Source organism: Anomaloglossus baeobatrachus, chromosome 2, assembly GCF_048569485.1.
Source record: "Anomaloglossus baeobatrachus isolate aAnoBae1 chromosome 2, aAnoBae1.hap1, whole genome shotgun sequence".
Lineage (NCBI taxonomy): Eukaryota > Metazoa > Chordata > Amphibia > Anura > Aromobatidae > Anomaloglossus > Anomaloglossus baeobatrachus.
In genome coordinates this window covers 623,016,678-623,029,056 of record NC_134354.1, presented here as the reverse complement: position 1 = coordinate 623,029,056, position 12,379 = coordinate 623,016,678, and the positions used below count along the sequence as shown (strand labels likewise).

Here is a 12,379-nt window from a genome sequence, read left to right as displayed (position 1 = left end):
CTGGGGCTTCTTCAGGTCAATGTTGTGCTGGAAGACAAATGACATAGGGCAGAAACCCAGCTTTCTGACACTGAACACTAAATTGCAACCCAAAATTCTTTGATAGTCTTCAGATTTAATGATGCCAGTGCCAGAGGTAGCAAAACAACAGAAAAATATCTTTGAACCTCCACCGTATTTGACTGTAGGTATTGTGTTCTTTTCTTTGTAGGCCTCTTTCCGTTTTTGGTAAAGAGTAGAATGATGGGCTTTACCAAAAAGCTCTATCTTGGTCTCATCTGTCCACAAAATGCTTTCCCAGAAGGATTTTGGTTTACTCATGTAAAGTTTTACAAACTGTAACCTAGATTTGTTTATGTATCGGTGTCAGCAGTGGGTCCTCCTGGGTCTCCTGCCATAGCCTTTCATTTAATCCAATCGTTGACAGATTGAAACTGATGTACCCTGAGCCTGCAGGACAGCTGGAATTTCTTTATAACTTAATTGGGGCTGCATCATCTGGACTATCCTGCGATGAAACCTTTCATCAATTTTTCTCTGCCCTCAACCTCCATGAAGATTTGCTACAATACCATGGATTGTAAACTTCTTGATTATGTTGCACTCTGTGGACAAAGAACCATCAAGATCTCTAGAGATGAATTAACTTGTAGCCTTGAGATTGTTGATGTTTTTCAAAAATTTTGGTTCTGAGAAGTTCTCTTCTCCTGTTTTTGTTCTCTATGCTTAGTGTGGCACACACAAACTCAAAATGCAAAGATTGAATCAATTTCTCTCATTTTTATTTGGTTTCAGTTGTGATTTCCATATTGACCACACTTGCCACAGGTGAGTTTGAATGAGCATCACATACTTGAAGCAAAGTTGTTCACCTACAATTTTGGAAAGTTGCCAACAATTTTGTCCAGTCCATTTTTTAGATTTTGTGTGAAGTTATGTCCAATTTGCTTTTTTTTCAGCTTTTATTTTTTTTGTGATGTTCTAATAGAGGAAATAATCATGTGTATGACAAAACATGTGTAAATGCAATAATTTTCTGGGAGAAATATTTCATTTTCTGTAACAATTTCAAGGGTCCCAACACTTTCGGCTATGACTGTATATCTAAAAAAATAAATAATAAAAACCTATGACGACATGAACATTTATTGAATATTCTCAGTGAGAGAAACATTGTGACACATTACAATATATACAGTGGAACCTTGGTTAACGAGAACAATCCGTTCTGGGAGTGTGCTTGTTAACCAAGTTACTCATTCAGCAAAGCAAGATTTCCCATAGGAAATCATTGCAATGCAGACAATTTGTTCCACAACTTGTTAAATGTCCCATCCTGGTCCCCTATTGTGCCATTCCACACACGTAAAAACATGCACAAACACACACAAGCATGCACAAACACACACAAAGAAACACGCACACACACATATTATGCTCACCTTACCTTCTGTTCCCTCGCCGGCCTCCTGGAACTTGCATGTATTGTCTAACCATCGCAACTGATGCCGGACCTTCTGCACCGAGCGCGCTGACGTCAAAGGCAGGAGCCGCTTGCCTCTGATTGGCGAGCGCGCTGCCTTTGAGTAGCGGCTGATAGTGGAAGTTCCTCTTTCATCGCGATGGTTACCGGATACACACTCTGTAGCAGTGAACTACAAGAACCATGAGGCCGGCGATGGAGCGCAAGGTAAGGTGAGCATAATATGTGTACCTTCCGTTCCATCGCCGGCATCAGGGTTCTTGTAGTTCGTCGCTACAGGATGTGTATCGGCAAGCATTGCGACGAGGGAGGAACTTCCCCTGTCAGCCGCTACTCAAAGGCAGCGCGCAGGCCAATCATAGGCAAGCGGCTCCTGCCTTTGACGTCAGCGTGCTCGGTGCGGAAGGTCCGGCATCAGTTGCGATGGTTACCCGATACATGCAAGTTTCAGGAGGCCGGCGAGGGAACGGAAGGTAAGGTGAGCAATAACGTGTGTGTGCGTGCGTGTTTGTTTCTGTGTGTTTGTGCCAACTGCAAGAGCGGGTTAGAGCGCAGTGGATGTACAGAATCGGAAGTGTGTGCGGTGAGTATTTTGCTCGTAAACCGAGTTACAAATTTACAGCAAGCTTTGCTCGTTAAGCGAAATACTCGCTAACTGGGTTACTCGTTAACCTTTGTTAGGCTGCATAATTTTGCCAAAATTTCTCGACCCCCTTATCTCGGAAGGGGGTGGAGATATTTTATTGAAATTTGGCCAATATATTCTGGACCAAAACTGCTGAGATGTCAAGAAATTTCAGCCCTCTACGGCTTTTCGAAAAAAAAAATTATTGCAATTTAAAAAGGGAATAGTTACAATTGTACCTATTCAGCCGGACGAAGATTAAGCGAGGTTCCACTGTATCTTTAAATGGGTTTTTATGGCACAAAAGTAATAAAACATAAGGTATCATATAAAATTGGTATGAGTGCATCTCTAAACTCAAACTTCATCATGTTATTTATCCTCACTGGTTAATATAGAAAAGTGTGACATATTAGGCGAGTTTGTTTTTTCTTTGTTTCATACAAAAAGTAAGGAAAATGTATCAAAATGTTTTATAAGCTTGGATATAGTACCAAGAAAACACTATTGTTTGTCCTACAAAAAATAGGCCTTAATAAAACACCTAGAACTTATGCTAAAACATTGGAAAAAAATACACCTAAATAAACCTAACAGAGTTAAATATAATTTTACTTTTTCCAAATTCCACTCGGTTTCATTCAAAAGTACAACTCGTCCCACAAAAAATCAAGCCCTCATATGGCTTTATTGATGCAAAAAGAAAAAGGTTTTGGCTCTTGGAAGAAGGGGAGAAAAAACTAAAACAAAGAAAAAGGAAAATGGCAAAGTCATGAAGCAGTTAAATTCCTTTTTCTGTGGTTTTTGCTTTTTGTCCTTTTTGCTGTGTTAATTCTTAAGAAACTTCCTAAAAAAAATGTGAACATTCTAAATACAGTTGTGCTCAAAAGTTTACAAACCCCAGCAGATTTTTTTTGCTTTCTTGGCCTTTTTTCTGAGAATATGAATGATAACACAAAAACTTTTTTTCCACTGATGTTTAGTGGTTTGGTGAAGTTATTTATTATCACACTACTGTGTTTTCTCTTTTTAACGCATAACGACAACCAAAAACATCCAAATGACCCTGATCAAAAATTCACATACCCCAGTTCTTAATGCCGAGTATTGCCCCCTCTAACATCAATGACAGCTTGAAGTCTTTTGTTTTAGTTGTGCATGAGGCTCTTTATTTTCTCAGATGGTAAAGCTGCCCATTCTTCTTGGCAAAAAGCCTCCAGTTCCTGTAAATTCCTGGGCTTTCTTGCATGAACTGGACACTTGAGTTGTCCCCAGAGTGGCTCAATGATATTGAGGTCAGGAGACTGAGATGGCCACTGCAGAACCTTCACTTTGTTCTGTTGTAGCCAACAATAGGTCAACTTGCCCTTGTGATTTGGATCGTTGTCATGTTGGAATGACCAAGTACGTCCCATGCGCATTTTCGGGCTGATGAGTGCAAATTTGCCTCCAGTATTTGCTGCTAATGTACTGCATTCATCTTATCTTTAACTTTGACTAAGTTTCCTGTGCCTTTGTAGCTCACACATCCCCACATCATCAGCGATCCACCTCCGTGGTTTACAGTAGGAATGTGTTCCTTTCATCATAGACCTTGATGACACTTCTCCAAATGTAACGTTTATGGTTGTGGCCAAAAAGTTTGATTTTGGTCACATCACTCTAAATTACCTTGTTCCAGAAGTTTGGCGGCTTGTCTCTGTGCTGTTTTGCTCATTATAGGTGAGATACTTTGTGGCATTTGTGCAGTAATTGCTTTATTCTAGCGACTCAACCATGTATCCCATTTTTCTTCAAGTGCCTCCTTATTGTGCATCTTGAAACCCAATAGTTTTCAGTGAGTCCTGTATTTCAGCTGATGTAATTTGTGGATTTTTCTTTGCATCCCAAACAATTTTCCTGGCAGTTGTGGCTGAAATTTTTGTTGGTCTACCGGATTGTGGTTTGGTTTTTACAGAGCCCCTGATTTTCAATTTGTTAATCACAGTTTGAGCACTGCTGATTGGTATTTGCAATTCCTTGGTTACCTTTTTGTATCACTTTCCTGTTTTTATACAGTTTAGCTATCTTTTCCTGTAGATCCGTTGACATTCTTTTCCTTTCTCCATGACTCGCAATCCAGAACTGTCAGTGGCTGGATGAAGGATGCAAGAATCTTATCTGGATCCCAGAAACTCACTCAGCTTTTATGCACACACACTGATTACAAGCAAACATAGCCATTCAAATCCATTTGTGTCAACCTCTGTGCCTGTTATCAGGCCAAAATCGCCAGGTTATGTGAACTTCTGATCAGGGTCGTTTGGATGTTTTTATGTCATTATGATTTAAAAAGAGAAAACACAGTAGTTTGTCAATAAATGGCTTCACCCAATGACTAAAGCTGGGGTCACACTAAACGACAGCGACAACGACGTCGCTGTTACGTCACCATTTTCTGTGACGTAGCAGCGACCTTGTAAGTCGCTGTTATGATCGCTGCTTAGCTGTCAAACACAGCAGCCGAAACAGCGATCATAACGTCGCTACATGTACAGAGAGCAGGGAGCCGCGCACACTGAGCGCTGGCTCCTTGCTCTCCTAGCTACAGTACACATCGGGTTAATTAACCCGATGTGTACTGCAGCTACATGTCACAGTGCAGAGAGCAGGGAGCCGCGCACACTGAGCGCTGGCTCCTTGCTCTCCTAGCTACCGTACACATCGGGTTAATTAACCCGATGTGTACTGCAGCTACATGTCACAGTGCAGAGAGCAGGGAGCCGCGCACACTGCTTAGCGCTGGCTCCTTGCTCTCCTAGCTACAGTACACATCGGGTTAATTACACGATGTGTACTGCAGCTACATGTGCACAGAGCAGGAGCCGGCACTGGCAGCAAGAGCGGTGGAGGCTTGTAACGAAGGTAAATATCTGGTAACCACCTTGGTTACCCGATGTTTACCTTGGTTACAGCTTACCGCAGCTGCCAGACGCCGGCTCCTGCTCGCTTCATTTCGTCGCTCTCTCGCTGTCACACACAGCGATGTGTGCGTCACAGCGGGAGAGCGACGACCAAAAAATGAAGCAGGACATTCTGCAACGAGCGGCGACCTCACAGCAGGGGCCAGCTCGTTGCTGGATGTCACACACAGCGACAGCGACGGGACGTCGCTGCAACGTCACAGAAAATGGTGACGTAGCAGCGACGTCGTTGTCGTTGTCGCTGTGTGTGACACCACCATAACCGTGAGGGAAAAAAAGACTTCATGTGCCAAGTAAGCAAAAAATCTGCCGGGGTATGTAAACATTTGAGCACAACCATAGGTATACTTTTTTTTATCAATTTTTGTGTGTAGGATTTCTAATATAGAGACTTAAAGTGAACCTGTCACCAGATAAGCAGCGTTTCAGAGTTATTGCCATTAAAAGTGACGCGCCAGATTTGAAGAATGGGTCTGTGTTCATAGAGGAAACCTGTCAGCAGGATTTCACCCCCTACCAGACTATTTATATGTACATGTAGCTCTTTTAAAGACAAGTCCAGAAATACAGTTACCTGGCCAGTCAATCCCTCTGTTACTGTGATTATTTGCCTTTGAATTGATATGCAAGTGAGGATGAAGAGTTGTTTGTAGATCTGAAACCTCTGTCCCTCCAGCTCTATTCCCAGGCCATTGCCTCCTCTTCTTGATTAACTGACAGCTTCTATGCTGTGTTACTTCAGGAAAATGAGATATCAGTAAACAGGAAGAGGCGGCGCTGCCGAGGAATAGAGCTGGAGTGACTGAGGCTTGAGATCTACAAATAGCTTTTCAGCCTCATTTGCATATCAATTCAAACGCTGATTTCTTAGGAAGGAATGGATTGCCTATGTAGAGGAAGGTTTTGCTAGATTGGTATTGCTTACAGATTCCCTTTAAGTCCCAAATAGCATGTTTCAAGGGGTAAACCAGCTCTTCTCTGTTGCCGGCTTACTACTATTCAACTATGCAAACTGCAGAGCACATGCTGTGCACATCAAACTACGCGCAGGGACAAGCTCCGTAAACAAGCATCACTGAAAACAGTTAATTTCAGGAAAGGGCAATAGGATGCAGTAGTGACAGCAGCCTCTGTCACCTGATGACGCTTTGTTTGAGTATCCCAGGATGCACTGGGAATTCCCAAACGAAGCGTCATCAGTCAAGAAGTGAAAATATAAAAGCAGGTAGACTAGTGAGTGAAGGAAAGACAATTTTCAAAGCAAGTATATTAGAAAGTACTTTAGATTTTGGCATCCAATAGCTAGGGAGTTAAGCCTGCTTTACACCTTACGATCCAGCATACGATATCGTATGCGATCGTAACTGCCCCCATCGTATGTGCGGCACGTTCAATTTGTTGAATGTGCCGCACAAACGATTAACCCCCGTCACACGTACTTACCCGTCCATACGACCTCGCTGTGGGCGGCGAACGTGCACTTCTTGGAGTGGGAGGGACGTTCGGCGTCACAGCGACGTCACACGGCAGCCGGCCAATAGAAGCGGAGGGGAGGAGCTGAGTGGGACGTAAACATCCCGCCCACCTCCTTCCTTCCGCATTGCTGGCCAGGAGCCGCAGGACGCAGGTAAGATCTGTTCATCGTTCCTGGGGTGTCACACATTGCGATGTGTGCTACCCCGGGTACGATGAACAATCTGACGTTCAATTCTAGAGAAATGAACGACGTGCGTGCGATGAACGTTTTACCGTTCAATCGCAATCGCATGTACCTGTCACATACTGCAATGTACCTTACGATGCTGGATGTGCGTCACTTACGACGTGACCCCGCCGGCACATTGTAAGATACATTGCAGAGTGTAAAGCGGGCTTTAGGAGGAAAATGATTTTGCCTTCAGACCACCCCTTTAAGAAATGTGACCCCCATTCACTTCATTTCAATAAAGTTGGACTACCTAGCACAGTTGCAACAAAAAGTTTGGACTTGAATACAAAATGTAGGAGATGCATTGCTGGCCATGGTGCCATGGCTCATACAAACAGTTGATTGCTGAGGGTGCCCAGAATCTGACCCCTACATCTAATATTAAAAGGAATCCATGAGCAAGTTTTTGCTATTTAATCTGAGAGCAGCATAATGTAGGGGCAGGGAGCCTGATTACAGTGATGTGCCGCTTTCTCAGCCCTTTGCTGTAGTTTTAATACAATCAGTATATAATCAGCAGGATCAGTGGTGTAACTAGAGTTTGTTGGGCCCTGGTGCAAAATTTGGACCGGGGCCCCCCTCCACGTACACCGACACTTAGGGTACAGGATAATGACACTGACACTCGGACTCGGAGTACAGGATAATGACACTGACACTTGGCTTTTACCCTCAGCATAGTGATGTGTCATTCTTGAACGATCCGACACAAAGATCCGGCTCCCTGCTGTGACTGACAGGAGCCGAATCCCCAGTGAAAGCCACTAAATTCTCTAAACGTCTCTTTTCGCCTCTGAAACCCCGCCCACCAGCGGCTAAACTCTGCCTACTCACCAAACTAATTGGTCACTTGTAAGTGGGTGGGGTTTTGGCGGCGTTACTATAATCTTAAATATGTGTTCACCTAGGTTGAACCCATATTTAATAAGGAGCCAAGAACGATCTGAAAGATCCGGCTCTTTTTGGTGAGCGGAGCCATAGGAACCGGATCACCAAAAAGAGCCGGACTGCCCATCACTACTCACCACCCAGGTTTCCAATGATCTGAAATCTCTCTATCAGCACCCAGCTTTCCTATTTTCTGATATCCATCTTGTCTTCGACACCCAGCTTCCCCATGCTCTGCCATACATCTTTCCCTCAGCACCCAGCTTTCCCATAACAGAGCATGGGAAAGCTGGGTGCTGAGAGAAGATGTACAGCAGAACATGGGAAAGCTGGGTGCTGAGAAAAAGAGCCTTTTTCCCTCAGCACAAAACATTCCCATCCCATGCTTATATCTTTGTCCCCCCTCTTATATAGTTCTCCAAATACTATAATGGCCCCCACATTGCCTTCCATATACGGTAGTATCAAGGGCCCCACATAACCCTTCATATATTCGAATGCACCCCCATAGTCCTCCATGTATTATAATGCATTTCCCATGGTCCTCCATATATTATAATGCACCCCATAGTTCTCCATATTTTATACTGCACCACATAGTCCTCCATGTTTTATAACACCCCCTCAAAGTCCATGTGTAAGGTAGCCTCCATATATTATAATGCAGCCTCCATACTCCTATATGTATTATAATGCAGCCCCATAAATCTTCATATTGTATTATGCAGCCCCATACTCCTCCATATACACAGCACAACAATGTTTTTGCTACTGAGGGTAAAACATGTGTTCTTTACTAATTTGAACATGCTGATTCCAAATATGAACTCAGAATTTGCACAGCACGTCCAGATTTTGAGTTATACTTAGAAAAGGCCATACGCCTATTCAGGCATTGTTGAAGATATTCTTACACACATTCGTTGACCTCCCCGGACCTATCCGGGCATGTCCAGACAGGTATGGGAGCTGATATCAGCACTAACCAGTTATGGCTATATGTAGGACCTATCCAGACATGTCCAGACATGTCTGGGAGCTGATGTCAGCATTAACCAGTTATGGCTATATATAGGGAGTGCTGACACCAGATTAACAGACAAGTGTTGGACAGTGTTCAATAAAGTTTTCTTTTAAAGCTAGTAGTGCGATTTATCTGGATTACAATGAATAGACGTAAATGTCTTAACGACCCGGACAATTTTTGTTATGTTTGCGGGAAATTTATTACGTTTGATCAACACAAGAATTTGACCAGAAGAGTAAGAGTTGCTTACAAGTATTATTTTGATTGTCAAGTAGGAGATCAGGATAAAAACTGGGCACCTCATGTGTGTTGCACTGTGTGCTACTCTGGGCTAACGCAATGGTTGAATGGGAAAAGAAAAGGATTGACATTTGCAGTGCCCATGGTTTGGCGTGAACAGAAAGATCATAGTTCGGACTGTTATTTCTGTATGACTAAAATTGCCGGATATTCAAAGAGGAATAAATCACAAATTGTGTACCCTGACTGTGAGTCTGCTCGTAAGCCATTACCACACGATGCGGAGAATCCAGTGCCTGTTCCTCCTTCACCAGCCGCTGCTACTGAGACAGACAGTGATAGCTCAGATCCTAATAAAAAAGATGATGGCAGCGATGATGAATTTCATGCCCAAGAAGATCAGGAATATCAGAAGAGTAAGCCACACCTACTAAACCAATCTGATTTAGATGATCTGATACGAGATCTGTCGTTGTCTAAAGAGAAATCAGAACTGTTAGCCTCTAGACTTCAGGAATGGAATTTGTTACAAGAAGGCACATCAATATCACACTTTCGTTATCGACACAAAAAGTTAGCTTCATACTATGTCATGGAAAATGGTGTCTGCTTCTGTACTGATGTGAATGGGCTTATGCTAGAGTTGGGTTGTAGACATTTTCCAGATCAATGGAGACTGTTCATAGACTCTAGTAAAGCAAGCTTGAAAGCTGTTCTGTTGCACAATGGCAATGAAAAGCCATCTGTCCCCATTGCACATGCGGTTGGAATGAAAGAGACCTATGCTTCTATGCAGATCATTCTGAAATTGATTAAATATTCAGAACATCAATGGAACATTTGTGCTGACCTCAAAGTTGTTGCACTAGTCCTTGGTTTGCAGTTAGGTTACACTAAGCATATGTGCTTTCTGTGCCTATGGAACAGTCGAGATGACAACAACCATTATAAAATTAAACGGTGGCCCAATAGAGATGAACATAAGATTGGTAAACACAATGTTCAACACGAATCACTTGTCGATCCACTTAAAGTTTATCTTCCACCTCTTCACATTAAACTAGGACTAATGAAAAATTTTGTAGTAGCAGTGGATCGTCAAGGGAATGGATTTAAGTATCTGAAGGAAAAGTTTAGTGCATTGAAAACTGAGGCCAAACTCAAAGCAGGAATCTTTATTGGTCCTAAAATCCACCAACTAATCCATGATGAAATCTTCAAGAAAGAACTCACCCCACTTGAACTAACTGCATGGGATGCATTTATATTAGTAGTTCAAAACTTCCTTGGAAACGAAAGAGCAGAAAACTATGTTGAACTAATAGACAATATGCTTCAAGCATACGAAATGCATGGTGCCCGAATGTCATTGAAAATGCATTTCCTACATTCACATCTTGACTTCTTTCCTCCAAATATGGGTAATGTCAGTGACGAACATGGTGAGAGATTCCACCAGGACATTTCTACTATGGAAAAAAGATACCCAGGTCGCTTTAACCCCAACATGATGGGCGATTACTGCTGGTTTTTGCAACGGGCCACTAGGACCACTCACAAGCGCAAAAGCAAGTGCCTGAAGCACTTTTAAAAGTACTCTGCTGAGTTCAAGACGATTTCTTAAGCTACTATAAGTGATTTTTAAGTTTTTTGGTTTATTTACCTATACTTCTTTTTCAATAAAAATGATAATACATGTTGTGAAACTGTGGGACATAACGATTCTGTATCTTTATTAATTGCTTATTTTAATTTTCACAAAAATTGAAATAACTTAATATCCTGATGTGCTACAAAAAAACTAACTTCAGATTTGGATTCAGCGCATTCGATTTAGTATAGGGCACATGGTTTTTGCCAAGTAGCAGACAAAAAGTGTTTATTTGTTGTGCTGTGATAATGCACCTTTAGCCCATGTATAAAGTGTCCTTCATGTTGTATAATGCATCCCCATAGACCTCCATGTATAATACACCCCTATAGTCCATGTATGAGGTGTCCTTCATGTTTATTATGCAGTCCCACAGACCTCCATGTATCATGCAGTCAGCCCCCCCAGGGCTTTCATGTGTCATGCAGCCAGCTGCCCCCAGGGCCTCCATGTGTCATGCAGCCAGCCCCCCTAGGGCCTCCATGTGTCATGCAGCCAGCCCCCCCAGAGCCTCCATGTGTCATGCAGCCAGCCTCCCCAGGTGTCATGCAGCCAGCCCCCCCAAGGCCTCTATGTGTCATGCAGCCAGTCTCCCCAGCGCCTCTATGTGTCATGCAGCCAGCCCCCCCAGGTGTCATGCAGCCAGCCCCCCCAGGGCCTCTGTGTCATGCAGCCAGCCCCCCCCAGGTGTCATGCAGCCAGCCCCCCCAGGGCCTCTGTGTCATGCAGCCAGCGCCCCAGGGCCTCTATGTGTCATGCAGCCAGTCCCCCCAGGGCCCCCAGGTGTCATGCAGCCAGCCCCCCCAGGGCCTCTGTGTGTCATGCAGCCAGCCCCCCAAGGTGTCATGCAGCCAGCCCCCCAAGGTGTCATGCAGCCAGCCCCCCCAGGGCCTCTGTGTGTCATGCAGCCAGTACCCCCAGGGCCTCTATGTGTCATGCAGCCAGCCCCCCCAGAGCCTCTAGGTGTCATGCAGCCAGCCCCCCCAGGGCCTCTGTGTGTCATGCAGCCAGCCCCCCAAGGTGTCATGCAGCCAGCCCCCCAAGGTGTCATGCAGCCAGCCCCCCCAGGGCCTCTGTGTGTCATGCAGCCAGTACCCCCAGGGCCTCTATGTGTCATGCAGCCAGCCCCCCCAGAGCCTCTAGGTGTCATGCAGCCAGCCCCCCCAGGGCCTCTGTGTGTCATGCAGCCAGCCCCCCCAGGGCCTCTGTGTGTCATGCAGCCAGCCCCTCCCAGGGGCTCTATGTGTCATGCAGCCAGCCCCTCCCAGGGCCTCTATGTGTCATGCAGTCAGCCCCACCAGGGCCTCTATGTGTCATGCAGCCAGTTCCCCCAGGTGTCATGCAGCCAGCCCCCCCAGGTGTCATGCAGCCAGCCCCCCCAGTGCCTCTATGTGTCATGCAGCCAGGCCCCCAAGGTGTCATGCAGCCAGCCCCCCCAGGGCCTCTAGGTGTCATGCAGCCAGCCCCCCCAGGGCCTCTATGTGTCATGCAGCCAGCCCCCCCAGGTGTCATGCAGCCAGCCCCCCCCCATGGCCTCTATGTGTCATGCAGCCAGCCCCCCCAGGTGTCATGCAGCCAGCACCCCCATGGCCTCTATGTGTCATGCAGCCAGCCCCACCAGGGCCTCTATGTGTCATGCACCTAGCAAAATAAAAAAACAAGTACCTCTCTTCTCCTTCCGAACCCTGCGACCTCGGTAGTTATGCCCCTGCCCCCATATGTCACACACCCTGCTCCCCATACAACCTGAACCCCCCATATCACACACCCTGCCCCACATATCTCACCCTGCCT

General features: G+C 45.0%; 1 protein-coding gene across 2 annotated transcripts in view; it reads left to right on the top strand.

Annotated features, from left to right (window-relative positions):
* VWA8 (von Willebrand factor A domain containing 8) overlaps nt 1-12,379 on the top strand; it is a 532,124-nt gene that overhangs the window by 80,853 nt on the left and 438,892 nt on the right. The gene's annotated exons all lie outside the window — the stretch shown is intronic.